The sequence below is a fragment of the Colobus angolensis genome, unplaced genomic scaffold, assembly GCF_000951035.1.
Source record: "Colobus angolensis palliatus isolate OR3802 unplaced genomic scaffold, Cang.pa_1.0 Scaffold600, whole genome shotgun sequence".
NCBI classification, from domain to species: Eukaryota; Metazoa; Chordata; class Mammalia; order Primates; family Cercopithecidae; genus Colobus; species Colobus angolensis.
In genome coordinates this window covers 228,834-250,482 of record NW_012119600.1, presented here as the reverse complement: position 1 = coordinate 250,482, position 21,649 = coordinate 228,834, and the positions used below count along the sequence as shown (strand labels likewise).

The 21,649-nt window shown below is 44.0% G+C and overlaps 1 long non-coding RNA gene across 1 annotated transcript; it reads left to right on the top strand.

Moving 5' to 3' along the window:
* The first annotated feature begins 632 nt into the window (after positions 1-632).
* On the top strand, positions 633-2,916 carry LOC105527002. Its single transcript, XR_001004177.1, has 2 exons — positions 633-819; positions 2,669-2,916. It is a non-coding gene; the product is annotated as an uncharacterized LOC105527002 (long non-coding RNA).
* Positions 2,917-21,649: the final 18,733 nt, after the last annotated feature.

Below are 21,649 nucleotides of genomic sequence, written 5' to 3'. Positions count from 1 at the left end.
TCACTGGAACAGCCAAGCCCACTCTTTGCCCATGACAGCAGGTGGCAGCAAGAACACTGGAATGGAAGCAGGGAATCAGTTGACTTCTGTTCACTAGGACATTATTATGGAGCCCCAGGGGCAGAGTGTGCGGGAGAAGCTAAGGCTCTTTCTTGTCAGTTTGGGCCCCTTCTTTGAGTATCCTGTGCGTGCTGCCACCTGTGACCTTTACTTGCAAGACCACATTATTCTGTGTAAGTGTTTGGAAGTAGACCTTTTCCAGGCCTCCTCTCAAAAATGTCCCTTTTTCTGTGAGGCCTTTCCTGACCGCCCCGTAAATTACATCCCTACCCTGCATATCCTGTCCTGTTTTGTCTTTCTCCGTAGTATTTATCATCATCTGACATATCATATTTTTTTCTTCTTCATTTGTTTTTTTCTGCGTCCTCCATCTGAAAATGAGCTCCATAATGGCAGGGATTTTTATAGTAACTCTAGTGTTGTTGGATGCATTTGAAAGTGTCACATGAGGAAGGCAGGGGTGAGGATTAGGGAAGGGTGAATGGGGTGGATGGATCTAGTTCTAGTGGCTGTTCTATAAGAATGAGTACATTTGCTTATCAATGGCAAATAACTAGCCAGTTTTCTATCTTTTTTTAACAGTTTCCTGGGAGATTGTGATGAGTGACCTAGAGGAGAAGGATGGTGATGAATTCAGCTCCAGTGGCTTTAAGTGCCCAACATGCTTTGCAGTGCAGGGAAGGAAATGCGATCCAGAACTCAAATGGTGTGCAGCAGATAAAATAAAGTGTATTGAGTTCTCTGGCATCATCAACACAGGTACTTTTCTCGGATGTACTGGTATTCTCTCCCAAGCTTATGGGGTCTGTGTTCCAAGGGTAAGGTAGAGGAGAAATCAGCTTTTGTCCAGATCTCTTAGAAATGAGGACACAGCAGTGGTCTGACTCTTAAATATGTCCAACTGGCTTTCTCATATTCACTCATTTTTGAATTGATACGTGCATTCATTGACAGGCTCTCTGCTAGCTTTAAGGAAGTTGGTTCAGCATATTGGAGGAACTGTCATCTTCTGCAAATTTTGGTTAAGTTTAAAAAAAAAGAAAAAACACAGGGGCAATGTGTGCTTTTTCCCTCTCTGTTGTTGTTGTTTAAATTTTCAAAATAAAGGCTTTGGAGAGAAGCAATGACCAAGCTTAAACTTTCCTCGAAGAGATTGCAAATTATATTTTACTATTCTTGCTTTTAGAAAATGCTATAAAGACACATGCACACGTATGTTTATTGCGGCACTATTCACAATAGCAAAGACTTGGAATCAACCCAAATGTCCATCAGTGACAGACTAGATTAAGAAAATGTGGCACATATACACCATGGAATACTATGCAGCCATAAAAAAGGATGAGTTTGCATCCTTTGTAGGGACATAGATGCAGCTGGAAACCATCATTCTTAGCAAACTATCACAAGAGCAGAAAACCAAACACCGCATGTTCTCACTCATAGGTGGGAACTGAACAATGAGATCACTTGGACTCGGGAAGGGGAACATCACACACCGGGGCCTATCATGGGGAGGGGGGAGGGGGGAGGGATTGCATCGGGGAGTTATACCTGATATAAATGACGAATTGATGGGTGCTGATGAGTTGATGGGTGCAGCACACCAACATGGCACAAGTATACATATGTAACAAACCTGCACGTTATGCACATGTACCCTAGAACTTAAAGTATAATAATAAAAAAAGAAAATACAATACAAAATTCTAAATTAATTGAAGACATTTAAATGAGAATTGAATTAGGAGTGATAGTGTGGAATAGCACGAAATGCAGTGGGCTGAGTTCCATGAGGGTTGGGTTGTTTCTGTAATTCCTCTTTACCTGCTCATATCCTCCTGCTGACTCTGGGGAGCTCCCCCTTCCTGAAGTTCATCTAAGTGAGGCAACTACAGAGGCTAACCATATTGGTTGGTCTCTTGGATTCTTATGTTTCTACTTTCTGTAATTTGCATAACAAAAGAGGGGTTTATTTGCTTTATAATAGCAATCTCTCGATTGCTGTTGACACCCCAGAAGAAATAAGATGAAATCATCAAGAGCATAGAATATGTGCCATGTGAAAGAATGTGTCTGAAGGTGCTTTGAAAGGCAGGGAGCACAACCACAGTCATAGCTTTTCTATGTCTGTTGCTAGTTCTTAAACGATAACTCTGACCAAGAATAAGAGATTAGATTTACGTTCCTAAATTTACAAAGAGTCTGTGTAACTGAAACACAGACACGCCAACTACCCTGAGTATCAGTAGCACACAGGATACTCCTAACAAAGTCATTAGGACTTCTTACTACTGTTGGCGTAAAGTGTCTATAAAAGCGTATGCTATCCCAAGTGGTAATATAAGTTGGAAAACAGTTCATATAAAGTTTAGAAAATATGCCAATATGTGACGGACGTAGATTTTGAGAAGATTTAGGAATTTGGAAGTCCTGTGTTTGGAGGACACATTTCCAGCTCATTGCCTCTGCTACAGAGAGCCCTGTCAGGTGGATCACACCACAGTGTGACTTGACTTATATCCTTCTCCAGCCCATTCTGTATGGGTAAAATGCTGAGTATAAGGAAGGAGGAGAGAGTGGACGTCTCACTTACGGTTTCTTGCAGGTATTCGTGATGTAGCCGTTGAAATGAAGAGATGCATACAAGCAGACCTATGCAAAGAGACGATAACTTCTTATATGGGTTTTCCAATTGCTAACAAGAGTAGAAATTGCAAATCAGCCATCAGAAACAGGGCCAGAATCAGACCCCCATCTCCCATCTTCTTTGTTCTCTTCCTGGGGAGGGTACTTCATTGAGTTCTGGCAAGGGCCTAGCCACTTCCATTTATAAATTAAACCTGCATTTTTTTGTTTATGTATCCTTTCATGAGTGTTAATTTCTCCATAGTTACATTTAGTTGTTCGTTTATTTACTCATTCAGTGAGTTTACTTGTTGTGTATCCAGCCTTGCATAAAGTGGGTCAGGGTCAAAGCGAATCAGCTCTGGGTCTCGCCTTTAAGGTCCCAAAGCATTTAGAGAATGAGGACATGTGCAGTTCAAATGCTTAGAAAGCAATTTAAGAAGTACATAAAAGAGCAGAAGTGCTCTGCTTGAGGAGCCTGAGGGATTGGTTTGGACATAGGATAGAAGTAGAAGACTGTGGGTTTAAGGAAAGATTAGGATTTTAGACGGACTTTGAGGAGACCTTTACCATGTGGCAGCAGAAATACGGAGACATGGACAGGGGGAGGTGGGTGGAGGCTAAGATGCAGTAGCTGAAATTAATGGTAGGAGGAGTAGGGGAGAGGAAACTGTTAGTAAATATATGGGCCTGGCTGGAAGCGTCTTTCTGTGAGGGACGGAAAGTGCTGCCCTGGGTGAACAGGGTGGACTCACTGAGCTGAGGACAAGCCGGCTCTGTGATGGAAAACAGTTCCCTTCAGTCCACCAGAGAGAGGATCAAAAGCCAAGGTCCCTGGTTCTCACTGCTGACTACTTTTTGTTTGTTTGTTTGTTTGTTTATTTGTTTGTTTGTTTTGAGATGGAGGCTCACTCTGTCACCCAGGCTGGAGTGCAGTGGCGCAATCTCGGCTCACTACAAGCTCTGCCTCCCGGGTTCACGCCATTCTCCTGCCTCAGCCTCCCAAGTAGCTGGAACTACAGGCACGTGCCACCACTCCCAGCTAATTTTTTGTATTTTTATTAGAGATGGGGTTTCACCATGTTAGCCAGGTTGGTCTTGATCTCCTGACCTCGTGATCCACCTGCTTCGACCTCCCAAAGTGCTGGGATTACAGGCGTGAGCCACCGCGTCCGGTACATGGCTGACTGCTTATTACAGAATCATCCAGGAGCTTTAAATGAGAGTGCTCATCCCAGGCCCACTGCCAGAAATTCAGATTCAGCTGATCTGGGGTGAGCCTGGCCTTGCTCCCACATTTTTGTCCTTTGTGTTGTTTTAAATGCCCCCCAACCAGGGTGATTTTAATTTTCAGCTACTATTTTTTTAAATAACTGAAGTATGAGTAAAAGGCTATAATTTATTTTACTCAAAGTGAAAGACCTCCAATTAAAGCCAACCGACTATAGCATGTAAAACAGAAGATTGTTTAAATGATATCAAATGTCAATTGATATAAAGTTTGAAAAACTGCAAGTACTCTTCTTTAGCTTTAGATTAGTTGCGCAATACAAGAACACTAACCAAATTAATGGCTTTTTTTCTCAAAGGACTTCCTAATTTATGGAGAAATGTCATCATGACCTCAAAAATCAAACTCATGGCATAAGTACATTTTAATCTTTTATATCTCTCAAAGAAAAAATTTCAGCTAAATGGGATTATATTTATTTCTCTCATGACAACTTGTACTCCAGATATATGAAGTCAAATATCAGGATTTATTGGAATTTTAAAACAAGAGGCAAATGCTTTTATTCGTAGCTTTGTTCTCCTGAAAATTTTTACTCGCAGTTTTCTCAGACAGACGCTATGAAAAGTGTCATGGATAGAGTTTTTTTTAAACCCTTGAGTTTATATATGTCAGTGCCATAAATCACCACCAGTTTTTGGAATAATTAGACGACAATGAATCTAATGAACTTGTGTTCTTTGCCAACGCTCATTGGATGAATCATGGAAAATTTTTACAAAGATTTACTATACTATAAATTCCAATTCACAATTTTCTTCAAACAGAAGGAATACTTGCCAAACATTTAATAATCAAAGACCACAGTGGGCAATGTAATTTATGTTTTCTCATCGATGTTACATTTCACACATGAGCTGAAATTTAGCCTCCAATCAAAGGAAAAGCTTATTTGTAAACTTGGTAAAAAGATATGTCAATTATACTGAAATGGAAACTTTTTACAAGACAAACAATAATGATTTCACACACTTTTAACTTTTTTTTTTTTTTTTTTGAGACAGTCTCTCTCTATCATCCAGGCTGGAGTTCAGTGGCACCATCTCGGCTCACTGCAACCTCTGCCTCATGGGTTCAAGCAATTCTCCTGCCTCAGCCTCCCAAGTAGCTGGGATTATAGGTGCCTGCCACCACATCTGGCTAATTTTTGAATTTTTTTAGTAGAGACAGTGTTTCACCATGTTGGCCATGCTGGTCTTGAACTCCTGACTTCAAGTGATCCACCCACCTCAGTCTCCCTGAGGGCTGGGATTACAGGCGTGAGCCACCGCACACTCTTTTAACTTTTTAACATTCTAATAGGCAGAAGATTTTGATTGTCATCAACATTGTTATGTAAAGTGGCTGTAAAAACTATAAAAACATTAAAACATTCTGTTGGTATTTATAAATTTAGAGTTGATTTTCAATTTTTGTGATAACTGTTTTATTATGTTCGTAATACTGAGTGGACACAGAGTTAATGAAGTTACTTAATTTGGATGAATTTAGTTTTGAAACTGATATGAAGTGATAGAGTTCACTTCACATGAAATCAGGAGAGCGATGTCACCAAGATGGCAGAGTAGGACATACCAGCCTTCACTCCCCTTGCTGCCCTCCACCCCCCAAAAAATAGGTATCCACAAATCAAAATGGCACTGACAGGTCTCAAAGACCCTCTGTTAGTCTGTTCTTGCATTGCTATAAAGAACTACCTGAGACTGAGTAATTTATAAAGAAAAGAAGTTTAATCGGCTCATGGCCCTGCAGGCTGTACAGGAGGCATGGCTGGGGGGCCTCAGGAAACTTTCAGTCATGGTGGAAGGTGAAGGGGAAGCAGGCACGTCTTTCATGACTGGAGCAGGAGGAGGAGAGGAAACGGAAAGGTGATACACATTTTTAAACAAACAGATCTCATGAGAACTCAGCCACTATCATGAGAACAACAACAAGGGAGAAATCCACCCCTACAATCCAGTCACCTCACACCAGGCCCCTCCTCACACTGAAAAATACAATCATCCTTTCTCAACAGTCCCCCAAGTCTTAACTCATTTCAGGATTAACTCAAAAGTCCACAATCCGAAGTCTTACCTGAGACAAGAAAGTTCCTTCCACCTATGAGCCTGTAATATCAAAAAACAATTAGTTACTTCCAAGATACAATGGGGGTACAGGCATTAGCTAAAAACTCTCACTCCAAAAGGGAGAAATTGGCCAAAACAGAGGGACTACAGTCTACACAAGGGCTCCCTCACTGGTAATTAAGAAGAAGTTCTATCTTTATTTATTATCCTTTTTTTCTCACACTCCACGTCAAGCCCATTAAAAAATCCTGTTGTGTCTACTTTCAGAGTGTCTTTAGAATTCTATTTTTTTTTTTTGCCTTTCCCACTGCCACCACCTCGATCCAAGCCTCATCTCTCACTGTAGTATTGCCATAGCCCTTCTGTTCTCCCAGCTTCCAGCCTTAGTCCCCTAGAGCCTACTCTTATCTCAGCAACCAGGGTTATGTCATGTGATGTACTTACCTCTGCTCAAAATACAACCAGGGTCATGTCATATGACATACTTGCCTCTGCTCAAAATCCTCCAGTGTCACCCACCTCACTCAGAGCAAATGCCAAAGCCAGAACAATGTGGGCCTGCTGTTCGTTTCCTAGTGTTCTGCTGCTTGCTCACCTTCTTGGTTATCCTCCTACTCATCTTCTTGTTCTTCTTCTTGCTCACCTCCTTGCCGTTTTGCATGCTTTCTGTTCTTGCTTACCCTCCTTTCTCACCTTATTTTCCTCCCGGCTCACCTCCTTGCTTACTCCCTTACTCTCCTTACTTATCTCCTTGCTTACCTCCTTACTCTCCTTGCACACCTCCTTGCTCACTCTTACTGCTTACCTCCTTGCGTGTTCTCCTGGATCACCTCCTTGCCTAACTCACTGTTCTTTTCCTTGCTCACCTTCCATTTTCACCTCCTTGTTCTCCTCCTTACTCACCTCCTTGCTTATCTCCCTACTCTTTTGCTCACTCTTCTTTCTCTCCTCCTTGCTCACCTTCATCCTCTTCTTCTTGCTGTCCTCCATGCTCTCCTCCTTGCTTACTCTCTTTGCTCTTTTCCTTCCTCACCTCCCAGCTGTCCTCCTTGCTCACTACATTCCAGCCCCAGTTGATCTTTTTGTCATTCCTTGAGCAGCCACACTCCCGCTCAAAGCCTTTGTACTGACTTGTTCCTCTTCCCGAATCGCTCTCCCCTACATATCCATGAGGTTTCTTCCTTTTCTCTCTCCTACCCTTTCTTCAAGCATTCACTAAAAAGTCACCCTTTCAGTGAGACCTTCCATGATCACTCTACTGAAAATATTAACTCCATCTTCCCACAGGCTTTCATATTTCCTTCCCTACTTTATGTTTTCTTCTTAGCATTATACAGCCTAACATTGTACTTACCTAATTTACTACACATTATACTTATCTAATTTACCACCCATCTGCCCAACTGGAATGAAAGCTGTGCAAAGACAGGGATGTTCATCTGCTTTGCTCACTATCTTATCCCCAGCACTAGAATAGGACCCGCCATAGAGCGTGAGCTCAAGAATATTGGTTGCTTTGATGGATGAATGCATGAAAAGGTGGGTGGATGAATAAACAATGGAAACAAAAACTGAATTAGTAGCTACATCATGAATGAATGACCACAAGATGGAGACATTCATTAATAAAATGTTATCCCTCCGTTTTGTTGTTTGTTTATCTGCCTCTTCCCGTCTGTCTTTGTGTGTCTTGTTTACCTCAGTTTCCCTCTGTCCATATCTGTATGGGGCATGTGTGTGTCTTTTCTTCCCTTTTTTATTTTGCGTCATTTCTTGTAGACTTGGTTATATCCTTCTTTCTCTGTCCATGTAGTCTGCATTTGGCAATACAAAATAAAATTTAGCACTGAAATTTATTTTGCCCAGGTTAAGGATGCGTCCAGGAGACAGGTCTGTACTTTTCTCCAAAGATGATTGTGACGGCTTCAACATTTAAAGGGGAAAAGACAGATAGTGGGGAAAGTGGCAAAAATTTTTTTAAAGTGTGGGTCAGTAGGAGGCAAGCAGTGGCATGCTTCTGAGTCTTTGATAAACTCTTCACACGTGACAAGTAGGTAGAGGAATAGTCACTTACGCATTCATCTGGCTCAGTTAATCTGCATTTTTATATAATATAAAATAAACATAAGGCAGAATGTTGGGGGGATCAGACCCAACACCAGGTCATGGGGGTGGCAAACTCTGCTCAAGTCAAAGGATTGAGAAAAAGACAGTTTGAGAAGTAAAGTGGAGGCTGTGAAGGCCCCGAGCTCCGGGAGCCCACACTGTTTATTAGGTAATCCAGCAAAGATTGTGGAGGCTGTGAAGGCCCCAAGCTCCGGGAGCCCACGCTGTTTCTTGGTAATCCAACAAAGAGACAGGTGGTGAGGATGTGCAGGTCGAAGGGGCGCGTTGCATCAAGCACATGATTCATGGCTGTGATGGTTTAGCATGTGCTCTACTACTTGAGATAATGGAGAGCAGGTTCTTTTAACTCAAGATACAATCGATCCTGGGAGAGTAAGGAGCAAGGAGCCAGCAAGTCTAGACACATTCCAGAGCCACGAGCCCTGCATTCTATCCAAGCCACGAGGGATTTTATGCCCTGGGCTTAGATTATGGTGCATCAGGGTAGCCTTCCACCCTTTAGCACAGAACTTGGTGTTCCAAAGAGCTCAAGGGGTTTTAGATCCTGGATCCCGGACATGTTCCAAGACTCTTTTATGTTATGCCAGATATGCAAGCCCTGCCTCAGCGTCTCCCAACACTCAGCTTTTCCCAACACAGAGGCAGAAATCTGATAGGCATTTGTCTCAGGTGAGCAGAGGAATGACTTTGAACTCTGCCCTTTGTCCCATACCTGTGAAGATATGCTATCAATTTACATGGTCAGGGTGAAATTCTGCAGAACTATTTTAGGGTAAAGGAATTGCCTAATGTACAAATTGTGAAGGAGGTATTTTTTTAATTTATTTTTATTTATTTTTTTATCTTTGAGGCTGTCTGATTTAGGAACAAAATGGGAAACAGATCTGCCAGATGTGGCTCCCAGCTTGACTTTTCACTTTTGCTTAGTGAGCCCGGAGTCCTGAGATTTATTTTCCTTTCACAGTTCCCATGTCAAAGCTGGACATGGATGTTGGACATGGATTTGCTGGAGTGGAGGCAAGAGGCACAGATACCAAAGGACCTTTGGGGCTGAGTGTTGGGTGGGTCATCTACACAGATTTGAAAGGGGACAGGCCTGAGGTTGGGAGAGCACCATGCTTTTGTCTTAGAGACCTGACCTCTGAGAAGGATCATCACTGACCCGAACTGGGGTCTGCCCATCCAGCTGGTAAGACCAGATATACACATTGAGGTTTGCAGCAGTGAAAAGGAAGGCAGTTATTTGCAAAGCACCAAGCAAGGAGGACCAGGAAGCTAATGCTTAAATCCTGACCTCCCAGGTGGCTTGCAGGTAATGGTTTTTAAAAGCAGGGTAGACCAGCGCAGTGGCTCACGCCTGTAATCCCAGCACTTTGGGAGGCCGAGGTAGGCGGATCACCTGAGGCCAGGAGTTTGAGACCAACCTGACCACCATGGAGAAACCCTGTCCCTACTAAAAATACAAAATCAGCTGGGTCCGGTGGTGGCACCTGTAATCCCAGCTACTCAGGAGGCTGAGGCAGGAAATCTCTTGAACCTGGGAGGCGGAGGTTGTGGTGAGCCAAGATCTCACCATTGCACTCCACCCTGGGCAACAGGAACAAAACACCATCAAAAAAAAAAAAAAAAAAAAGGCAGGGGTAAATTTCAGGAAAGCTACACACAAAGTTGTAAATCAATCCTGGAGGTTACACATTGGTTCTGACCTAAACAGGTGGGATATCTTGAAGTGGGGCTTACAGGTCAGGGTAGATTCAAAGATTTTCTGATTTGCAATTGGTTAGAGAGCTTTGTTTAAAAATCAAACAAAAAAGAATATTAGCCAAAAAGACTGTTAGCTCTGGCTCATGGGTATGACCTTCTCCAGGCCCCTCAGAAAGAAATTTCTAATGGCAATCAGAGTTCAGTCCTCAGTTCTTCCTTATCTGAGGTCCGTGTGTCCTCAGTTCCATTTTATGGGGATCCAGGTTTCTGAAAAATAGCTCAGGAACATATGTTATGATATTATCTTTAATTTCTATAGGGAGCCAAACATCTTCTGGCTCTACTTTCTTTGGCTACTGTTTAAAACTACTATTACCTTCTTGCTTATCAAATTATTCATTTACTTTTCTAAGCTAGCTAGGTGCCTGGAATTTTCCTTGAAGGTACTCAAGAATTTCTTTTATGTCCATGCCTGGGGGACTCACAGACCTCTAAGAGGGGTCCCTGCTCTGTCTCAGGATCCAAGAGCCACAGCAAAATGAAGAGCCAGAAATGAGCTGCGGTCATCACCCTGTGTGTGGAAAGTGAAGAACAGCCTCTACCTGAGATTACAACAGGCACAATCGTTCCTCCCTTCATCAGTTTAAGCCCGTCAAGCACGCTGCATTGTGTTCAGTTACCTAAAGCAATGGTCTACATTATATTTCATACTCTTTTCTGTAGGAGGCAACAGAAGATTGGTTCTACATTTTTGTCAAATTTCTTGTAGGGTCAAGTGCAGTGTGGCTCACACCTGTTACCCCAATGTGTTGGGAGGCTGAGCAGGAGGATTACTTGAGGTCAGGAGTTTGAGACCAGCCTGGGCAACATAGAGACAACCTGTCTCTACAAAAAAAAAAAAAAAAATTTAAAATTAGTCAGGCATCATGGCATGTGCCTGAAATCCTAGCTACTTGGGAGCCTGAGACAGGAAGATCATTTGAGCCCAGGAATTCGAGTTTACAGTGAGCTATGATTGTACCACTGCACTCCAGTCTAAGCAACAGAGTGAGACCCTGTCTTTAAAAAAAAAAATCTGCCTGTAATCCCAGCACTTTGGGAGGCTGAGACGGGCGGATCACGAGGTCAGGAGATCGAGACCATCCTGGCTAACACGGTGAAACCCCGTCTCTACTAAAAATACAAAAAACTAGCCGGGCGAGGTGGCGGGTGCCTGTAGTCCCAGCTACTCCGGAGGCTGAGGCAGGAGAATGGCGTAAACCCGGGAGGCGGAGCTTGCAGTGAGCTGAGATCTGGCCACTGCACTCCAGTCCGGGCGACAGAGCGAGACTCCGCCTCAAAAAAAAAAAAATCTGGTAGGACATTATCCATAATGTTCAGAGTTCCATATAAAAAGATTCCTATAATAAATCTCTCTCAAAGGTTTGTTCTATTGATGATCTAATGTGCTTTGTGTGTGCTAATTCCCTCTCAAAGACAGCCACAGCCATAAATGAGTTTTCTGGTATGGTGGCCCTCCCCTTCACCCATCGTATAACACATCTTTGTAATATTTTCCTTAGCATGACAGTTCCAATAGTCCTCATTTATAGATATCTTTTGTTGACAAAAAAAAAAAATATTTGAAGAGATTTTATTCCGAGTCAAATGTGAGGACCATGACTCATGATGCAATTTCAGGAGGTCCTGAGAACACGTGCCCAAGGTGTGTGGGTTACAGCTTCATTTTACATATTTTAAGGAGACCTAAGACATCAATCAATATGTGACATATACATTGATTCGGTCCTAAATGGTGGAACAACTCAGGGCTCACTCTGTTGCTGCACAGGTGGATTCAAAGATTTTCTGATTGGCAGTTGGTTGAAAGAGTTAGGTTACTAATCTAAAGACCTGGAATCAATAGAAAGGCATGTCTAGGTTAACATAAGGGATTGTGGAGACCAAGGTTCTCATTATGTACAGAAAGCCTCAAAGGTGGCTGCCCTTGGAGGCAAGAGGTGGCAAATATTTCCTATTTAGGCCATTAGAACCTGCCAGATGCCCAGGCTCAGCAGAAGACCTGGAAAGGGAAAGGGATTCTCTAAAGAATGTAAATTTGCCCCACAAGAGACAGCTTTGCAGGGACATTTCAAAATACATCAAAGAAATTTACTTTGGGGTAAAATGCTTCGATTTCCTTCAGGGCCTGCTATCTGTCATGTGATGATATGCTGGAGACAGGTGGAAATCTGGTATCTTATCGCTACAGAGTCTGTTTTGTCAGTATTAAGATCTCTGTTTTAATGTTTTGTTGTTGTTGTTTGTTTTGAGACGGAGTCTTGCTTTGTCACCAGGCTGGATGGAGTGTAGTGGCCCAATCTCAGTTCACTGAAACCCCTGCCTCCCAGGTTCAAGTGGGAACCTGCTTCAGCCTCCTGAGTAGCTGGGTTTACAGGCGTGTGCCTCCACACCCGGCTAATTTTTGTATTTTTAGTAGAGATGGGATTTCTCCATGTTGGCCAGGCTGGTCTCGATTTCCTAACCTCATGATCCACCTGCCTTAGCCTCCCAAAGTGCTGGGATTACAGGCGTGAACCACTGCGACCAGCTATCTCTGTTTTAATGTTAATGCTGCTTAGCTGGGCCTGAATTCCAAAGACAGGAGAGTATAATGAGGCACGTCTCACACTAACTTCTCATCCTGGCCTGAACTAGTTTTTCAGATTTCTTTTGAATCCCTTTGGCCAAGAGGAGGGGTGTATTTAGTTGGTTGAGGGGGTTAGAATTTTATTTTTGGTTTACACTTTCGTTGTAAGAATTGTAAAAAAAAAAAAAAAAAAATTTAAAATTAGTCAGGCTTTATTTGTTTGCAAACAGATGGGTTTTGTGGTGGCTAAATACTGTCTTCAAAATAAGTCCGTATCCTTATCCCCAGAGCCTAAATACTGTCTTCAAAATAAGTCCGTATCCTTATCCCCAGAACCTAAATACTCTCTTCAAAATAAGTCCGTATCCTTATCCCCAGAACCTAAATACTGTCTTCAAAATAAGTCCGTATCCTTATCCCCAGAGCCTTTGGATGTCATTTTATTTATTTATATATTTATTTATCCTGCTTATTTAGTTTTGAGGCGGCGTCTCCCTCTGTCACCCAGGGTGGGGCAAGGCTGCGATCTCAGCTCTGGGTGCAACCTTTGCTTCCTGGGCTCAAGTAGCTTCCCACCTCAGCCTCCCAGGTAGCTGGGACAACAGGTGCATGCCACCACACCTGGCTAATTTTTGTGGGGTTTTTTGTTTTGTTTTGTTGTAGAGACGGAGTTTCACCATGTTGCCCGGGCTGGTCTGAAACTCCTGGGCTAAAGTCATCTGCCCAACTCGACCTCCCAAAGTGCAGAGATAACAAGCTTGAGCCACTGCGCCAGGTCTGAGCATCACCCTGAGCGCCACTTTATATCGTCAAAGAGACTTTGCAGATGGATGAAGGACCTTGAGATGGGAAAATTATCCCAGATGATCTGGGTGGGCCTGGTGTAATCACAGGAGTTCTCATGAGAGAGAGGAAGGAGGAGTTAGGGTCTTAGGAGTGGAGTGATGAAGACAGAGGAGGGAGGTACGAGCCGAGCAGTACAAGTGGCCGCTGGAAGCTGAAAAAGACAATGAAATGGATTTTCCGCAGAGTCTCCGGAGAAAACAGCCCTGCTCACGTCAGCGCGGTGCGATTCTTTTCAGACTCTAGCCTCCAGAACAAGGAATGAAATTGTTTTCTTTTTTTTTTTTTTTTGAGACGGAGTCTCGCTCTGCCGCCCAGGCTGGAGTGCAGTGGCCGGATCTCAGCTCACTGCAAGCTCCGCCTCCCGGGTTCACGCCATTCTCCTGCCTCAGCCTCCCCAGTAGCTGGGACTACAGGCGCCGCCAGCACGCCTGGCTAATTTTTGTGTTTTTAGTAGAGACGGGGTTTCACCGTGTTAGCCAGGATGGTCTCGATCTCCTGACCTCGTGATCCGCCCGTCTTGGCCTCCCAAAGTGCTGGGATTACAGGCTTGAGCCACCGCGCCTGGCCAATGAAATTGTTTTCTAAGCCACTACTTTTGGGGTAATTTGTTATGGCAGCAACTGAAAACTGATACATGTTATTTAAAAAATGAACAAAGAATTGTTACCAAGTCTAAATTTCTACAAGTAATAAACTGGGCAGCTTGATTATTTCACCTCCAGAGAGATTGGATTCAACTCTCAACTCCACCATTTACTAGTTGGACAAGTTAGTAACCTCTTTGTGCCTCAGTTTCCTCATCTATAAAATGGGAATAAAATAGTACAGTACTTCCATGATGGGGCTTTTGTGAGGATCAACTGAGTTAATACATGTAAAGCAGTTAGACCAGAGGCAGGTATGTAGTAATCCCTCAACAAATGTTAGGAAATGTTTGTCATTACTGAAATTCGACTTTCTTTTCGTGAGAAACAGAAGAAATTAATTCTTACTCATTGATAGGCAGAGTACTGCAAAGACCCATAGATCACCTCCCAGATCGACTCTGGACATGCAAAGCTGAACATGATGTGCAAATACTTGAAAGCTCCGTGTCTAAAACACACGTTCCTTGCTTTCTAATATTTCCATTGAAGATTGAAGAATAGCTTCACTCCCCCAAATGAGGTAAGACGGTTGGAATTTAGATGTTACCCTGAATCTGCAATTTCTGTTCTGGAAAAATCAGCAGAAGGAGTCAAAGCACTTCCCAGCAGGGGTGGTCATGCAGCCTTGATAACAGAGGCTAAAATAAGTGTTCCCCTTTGATCTGGCTCACAGCCCAAGGGAACTGGGTTTGTTCTGAACTGCTGACCAGTTTAAGCAAGCAGAAATCTTCACGCTCAGGCCCAGGGAAGGAATAACTCACGAGTTTCAGGGTGTTACTTGAGACTGCGCCTCTTAGATGGCAACTGTCAAGAAAAGCCTTTGGGCTGGTCTCTGCCTTGTAGTCTGTACTCCTCTCATTGCAATTAAGATGGATTAGTCAGGACAGGCTAACAGGTGTACCCTAACCCCTCATATTTCAGAGAGTTAACATAGAAGTGTTTCTTTATTGCCCACATAATGGTCCACATTGGGCATTCATGGTTGGGACACTACTTTAGGTGGATCTCCAAGTAGCAACTTAAGGACCAGTCTTCTCTATACTGAGTCTTAGCCCTCCTCAGACACCAAGCACATCCCACACAGTCAACAGATACAGAAAGGGCATAAAGGGTCGTGTCTGAAAGGGTTCCATGGGCCAGGATACTGGAGAAGGGTGATCACTTTGGCCCACATAAAGCTCAACAATTGCTGCGAGATGTGGTCTAGTCGTGTGCCAGGAATTTGGAGAATCAAGGGGTCTATCTGAGCCTACCACAGGGTTACCTAGTCGTGGGATCAGCACCACGAGAACGTCATGCAAGTTTGAATCCTGTAAAAGCTTTTCCTCGCCTGGACCCCCTGCCTTTTCACAGGCATTTATGAAGTGTTGCTGTGGCTGCCGTGGTTCCAAACCCTGCCACGTGAGGACACAGCCCTCTTGGCTCTCCATGCATGCACCTCCATCTTTTAAACTTAGCATTTAAAACTACCTCACAGACCACCTCTGCCTGCATCCTTTATCCTGATATCCATCCATCCTTGAAAGCAGAGGTATCCAGAGTATATGGCAAGAATTTCACACACAGGATCCTGAGGTCGGGGAGAGTCCATTACAGCTGTGACTTTACAATCTGTGGGAAAGGACCCTCTTGGGATGTGAATTGTTCACTCAAAATAATTTTCCCTGGCAATGGGCAGTTAAGGATCAAGAGTGGGAATTGAGAATATCAGGAAACAGGTGCATTCCAGGATGTGTGACTGAGGATATAGTTTGATTCACACCAAGATGGCAGCACAGGGATTCTTATAGATGCCATTTAGACTTCCTCTGAAATGTGCTATTCACAGGGATTCTTATAGATGCCATTTAGAGTTCCTCTGAAATGTGCTATTTGGGTTGAAGAAAGAAGCCATTAGAAGAGTGAATAGGATTTTTTTAACCTCAAGAACAGACAAGTAATCACACACATACTTCTGGACGCATCAACCTTTTACTTCTCTGATGTTGTGGGTAGGCAGTGTTGGGGGAGGGAGACAGTCAAGGTCTCCAACTTCTTCAGGTTTATAGAAGTGCTTGGAAATGTTTGTAGATGGCCTTGGAAGTGCCTCAGAGATCAAATCAAGACTTTCAGCAGAAAGAGAGCAGTCAGAATTGATGAGACGATGGACGTCAGCTGAAGGCTTCCATTACTGCTGCTTACACAGTAGGTACGGATTTTTACGTTATTTATCGTCTCCTCATCCTTCAAGTTGCAAGCAGTTTCAGTTGCACAACCCATACCAAAAAATAATATGGTGTCACTAACTGCAAAGAGAAGGATCCAGAGGTTAGTCGTGTCCCCCTTCCTCACCCGCATCCTCAGGTCAACCTATCTGCATCCTCTGTGGAAGAGAAGGGTGTGCAGAGTGCCCCAGAATCCCTGCCTTCTGCGTTCTGCATGAGAGGCATCAATGGTGGCTCCAGCTCCATCCAGGGACCAAGCCTTACTGCCTTCTGGTCCCAACATCTCTCCAGTTGAGGAGAGACCCCAAAGGGACCTTGCTGTCTCAGATGCATGACTGAGACTGGGGCCTTTGGGTCCTGACTAAGGAAGGGATCGTTGATGTAGGAAAAAAGCTAGAAAGAAGTCAGATCTCATGTATTTTGCTAAAATACTTCAGTGGTACCTGTCCTCCTCCTTACCTTTGCTTCCTTTGGGGAAACCACAGTGAAATATTGCAGATCTCTCTCAAGATTTTGGCTCTTCTCCCCAGGGCTCTGAGTTTCTTGGGAGATTAGCACTGTGAAATCTCATTGCATGTCTGTGCTATCCACATGGTAAGAAGGAGTAGAGAGACTGCCCACTATCAACAGCTCCAACCCTTTTCTGTATCCTACCAGACATCATATTTTTCTCAGTCATCTCAACATATCCAAAGGGCCCTTCACCTGCTAGTACCAGACCCTCCTTCAAGATCTTCCTCCCTTCCCCTCCAAAGAAAGCATAACTCGTCTCTTTTCCCACTAAATTCTCTCTCCTGTCATTTAATCAGCTCGTAAAACACCACCAATTCCAGAAAACCTCTCCAAATGGATCAGAAGAGAACTGACAGTACCTCCATCCAGCTGTACAAGCTAGAAAGAGAAAGATTATGGTCGAATGGTATATGTGCCCTTCACCACAAATATACTTCTTCCCTACTCAGGAAAATTACAAATCTTTCTACAGATTTCAGAACGACACCATGCAAAAAGTAAATGCTTAATCACGGGGTTTGGTAATGGTAATAACGGTAGTGATGATAATAACCGGAACTGAGGTGCCATCACACCCTTCGTTGCCAATGAGCCAAGAGCTCATTTCAGGACATCATAGTGATACATGTCCCCCTCAAGCCTCAGTCCTAGCTATGGGAAGCAATTATGTTCTCTCTTCCCCTCTCTTCCTTTTTCTTTTTTCTCCTTCCAGATGTCTCCCTCCAAACCTTAGAGGGATAACCAAGCATCTGGCCCTGTAGCACACCTTGCTCTGTGTACCAGTCAGCCTCTCAAATAATCCCTAGTGGTTCCCATCTTCTGGTATTTGTGCACTGGCATAGACCTCTCCCAGGCTGTCAGTCTTGATCTGTGTGTGACCAAGAGTGGAAGTGAGGGTGTGTCACTTCTGAGATTAGATTATTAAAAACTATAGTCTCTCTCTCGCTCTCTCTCTCTCATCGCTTGTTCTGGGAGAAGCCAGCTGATATGTCCAGATGACTCTCAGGCACCTATGAGGATCACAGGAGACGAACAGAGACCTGCCAACAACCATGTGAACCAGCTTGAAAGCAGACCCTTCATCCAAACGACCACAACCCCTGCTGATACCTTAACGTCCACCTCACGAAAGACCATGAGCCAGGACCATCCAGCTATGCCACATCCAGATTCCTGACACACAAAAACTGTAAAATAACCCTTTGTTTTCAGCTGTAAATTTGGGAGTAACTAGTTATCCAGCAATAATTGGCTAATACACTACGCCCGTTAGGAAAGTGAACACCAAAATGCTTGGGTAAATATCGATACCTGTGCCTGTAAAGTTAAGACACTTTGTCTCTTCCCCTTTACAGGCGAGGTCAGTTGGTTGGCAGGTAGCACCGTTCTTGTTGTAGCAGGCAGGACAGGTAATGCCATTGGGATCCGAGGACTTCCGAGCCACTGATTGAAGAGAGAAAAAAATGTATCTTAAGAAATAGGCAGATAAAAGAGTTCATTATTTATCCCCAAGATCATGGTTATTCTAGGATTTCTACACACACACACACACACAATTACAACTAGGATGGCATGGGGAGGAGGGAGGAGGATTGTAGGTATTAGATGTTTCCATGTAAAGTAATGAAAAACATTTATTAGGAATTCAGTGTTATTTTCGCTTTTCATGAATCACCTCCTCTCTGCCCTGACTGGAGAAAAATATTTAAATAATGGTAGAGAAGATAATCTGTGGTCTAAAAAGACACGATTGAAGGAGTGAGGAATTAAATAGATGAGGAAGGACAAGTCTTTCAGCTGGAATTGAAGAGAAAATTATTTAAATCGAAAGACTCACATTTAGAGAAAATTGCCAAACCAATCCCTGCCACCCACCGTCACTCAGTCTTCCCCACCGCCACTCACTCTGCCCCACAGTCACTCACTCTCCCCCACTCTCTCTCAGTCTCCCATGCAGAGAGAGACTGGTGTCTATCCATGATGCTCCACAGGAAGAAGGACAAGCAATTGGCAAGCAACGTCAGTGGGTATCTCAGAAGCAGAAAGATGGGTTGTGGACTGGTTCTTAGAAGGTAGAGGCTAAAATCGATGGACTGGGAGCAGGAGGAGGAAGGGAGGGAGAGCACAGAGCTGAGCTGGTCCTCACCTTGGAAGTCTGCTTTGTTACACTTTTCAGTTTGGCAGCACTGATAGCCATGCCCATATGTGTGGTTATCCCCCAGTGTCGCTGAGAAGGCCCGTGGCTCACACTTGCTTGAAGAACAGCCTTTCTGCCAGATAGTGGAGGGCGGCAGCCCTGCACAGAACCAAACCCCAAGAATTTTCTCTCTGCGCCAGAGGCAGTGATGCCCAGTGGGCAGCCAGTATTAAAGGATTGCAGGTCCCCACTCCATGTGTCTTTAGTCTTTCCTCTTCTGCGAAAGACTGCTTTTGCATTGGTCCATTCCATAGAATAAACCAACAGAGGGACAATATGTTAGAATTTGCTAAAAAGGGAGTGTCAGGCCTCAACGGTCCCCACGAGATTGTATAGGAGCCAGGATCACCTATACCTTTCCCTGGACACCCAGTGTTCACACAGTGCCCCTTCCTGCCACCACACTGTCCTAGCCCCATCCTGGCAGAACATTATTTTAGGAAGAAAGGATAAAAGAGACGATGCATAAAGGAATGAGGAGATACATAAAGTTTCTGAACAAAGTAACCCCCTCACACTAAGCACCTCCTTTGTCTGCCCTGAGTGTTCAGCAGCTTGGGCAGGGTGGCTGGGACCTACCTGTCACATTAAATTCATTCTTTTTGCTGAAGCAGCCATGAGAGGAATCACAAGTTTTCTCCTCGTTACACTGTTGATCACATTGTACACATTTGTAACTCTCTTCTAAAAGGAAATAAATATTGTTCAAAAAATAATCCAAGAATGAAAACTGTCAAGTCAGAGTTGATGTTTTCAATAGCGAGAGATCCCTGGGAATCAAAGTCCCATGAAACCTGGTCCCTGTGGGGCTGGATGGGTCCTTGGAGGCCCACACGGTCCACAGTTGCTCCCTAAGGGACTTTATTGCTATCCTCACCCTTCAGATCTTTGGGAGAAAGGGGCATTTGTTCATTCTTACCCACAGTGCTGGCAACGAAAGCAGCGAGGACACAGACGGTGAGGAGACTCTTTAGGCTGGAGGACAGGGACATAATGGCTCCTCTGATACGCTGCAGAAGACCTAGGTGAGAATGAAGGAGTCAGGGACATGGGCCCAGGCTGCTACTATAGCGTGTGCTAGAAAGGCCTGGGCTGTTGCATCTCAAAGCAAGCACCCCATTAGCTAAGGACACACATTCCTCAGTTTTGAAGTCTCCTTCCCACAAAGAACCAGCCACCCTGACACGGGTATTAGCACCCACACTGGAAATGCTCACCTTCAAGTATTTCAGATCTTCTTGTGAAGGGACTGCCTCTGAGACGGAGAGGAAGGCAACTGTCCTCACCTAGAGAGGAATGGAGACTTGGAAAAGGAGCAAAATCCTGAAGATGGGCTCTCCCTACCCCTTTCTTTCGCTCACTTTTATAGCACTCTAATTCAAGTGGCCTCGTGATTACGCACTACAGATCAGTATCATCTTGACACAAAAACAAGTGCAGTAAATTGCACTGGTCTAGGCACTGGACACTGTGAGAACAACTGTTCCTGACCCTCTGATCGCCTTATAGAAAACTCTCTGGGGAAAAAGATTGTTGTGAGTTTAGCAACTAAGTTTTGAAAAGAAAAAGAATTCAGAACAGCTTGTAATTCAGAACCACCCGGTCATATGTTCTGCAACAACCATTTTAATGTTGGGTCTCGCACAGGCATTTATCGAGCATCCAGCTCCAGAAACAGAGACACAAAATGCAAGGCAGTTGTAGCGGAGATATCGCTGACTGAACTAGACATTGCTGTGGAAGACTGCAAATAATAAATCTCTCCTAGAATTAAGTGTCGGGGGGGGGAACTGCCTCTCTTTCAAAGAAACAGCATGCTTCCTTTTTCGAATAATATGAAGTATGAACTCTTAGATAAAAGAGTTTTTGGCCATCGGGAAGTTCAGAGTTGTATTTTATGCCAAACCATGATTTCTCTAATTGCTTCTTCCTGTTCTTCTTGTATGTTGCTATGTTCATCTTTTTGAAGACGACTTGTCACCATTCAAGGGGCAGTGGAGATATTAGTAGGAAGCCCGTCTGTGAAAGAACATGACCTGGAAGAAAGTGGGGGAAGGTGGTCCTCATGGCAGGGGGTGACAGGGGTACTTCACAACACCTCTGGGCCTCTGTTTTGTGAGTTGTAAAGAAGAGTCCAAAGTCTTCCTCCCTGGGTTCTGTGGGGATTAAAGAGATGGTATGTCTCTGGCTTGTAGCTGATATTGTCCAGCTGTTCCTCAATGCTCATTCCCAGGTCTCCTCATGAGATCCATCCCTTCCTTTCTCCTACCAGAATCAACTCTTATGGCATGCTTGTATTTCTCCAGATGAGGAACTGGGAATCTCCCTCTACCCCATTTTCCTTCTCCCTCTGTCTTCATTTTCTTGCTGATCTATTGTGAGGGCATAAGCTCTATCCCAGTCTACTTGTTTGACATGGGAGACAAGGGAGATAAGATAAACACCTTTATAAGCAAACTTTGAGAATTTCTTATTACAACATATGTCATTCTTCATTGGTATCTATGGCCAAGTTGATATATCTAGCCATAAAAGGCAATAAACCCTCCTGCCAGGCACTGAAATCCTGATTGCACAGTCTGAAAGTTCAGGATGTTGTGGTTATTTTCTACAGTGGGCAGGCAGGAGCCTCCTGGGGTCTCCTGCGGCTGAGTGTCGAAGAAGAAGGTGTCAGGCCTGCAGGAGAGGAGAAACAGGGCTGTCCAGGTGCCTTGGAGGCCAAGGCGTGGAGGAG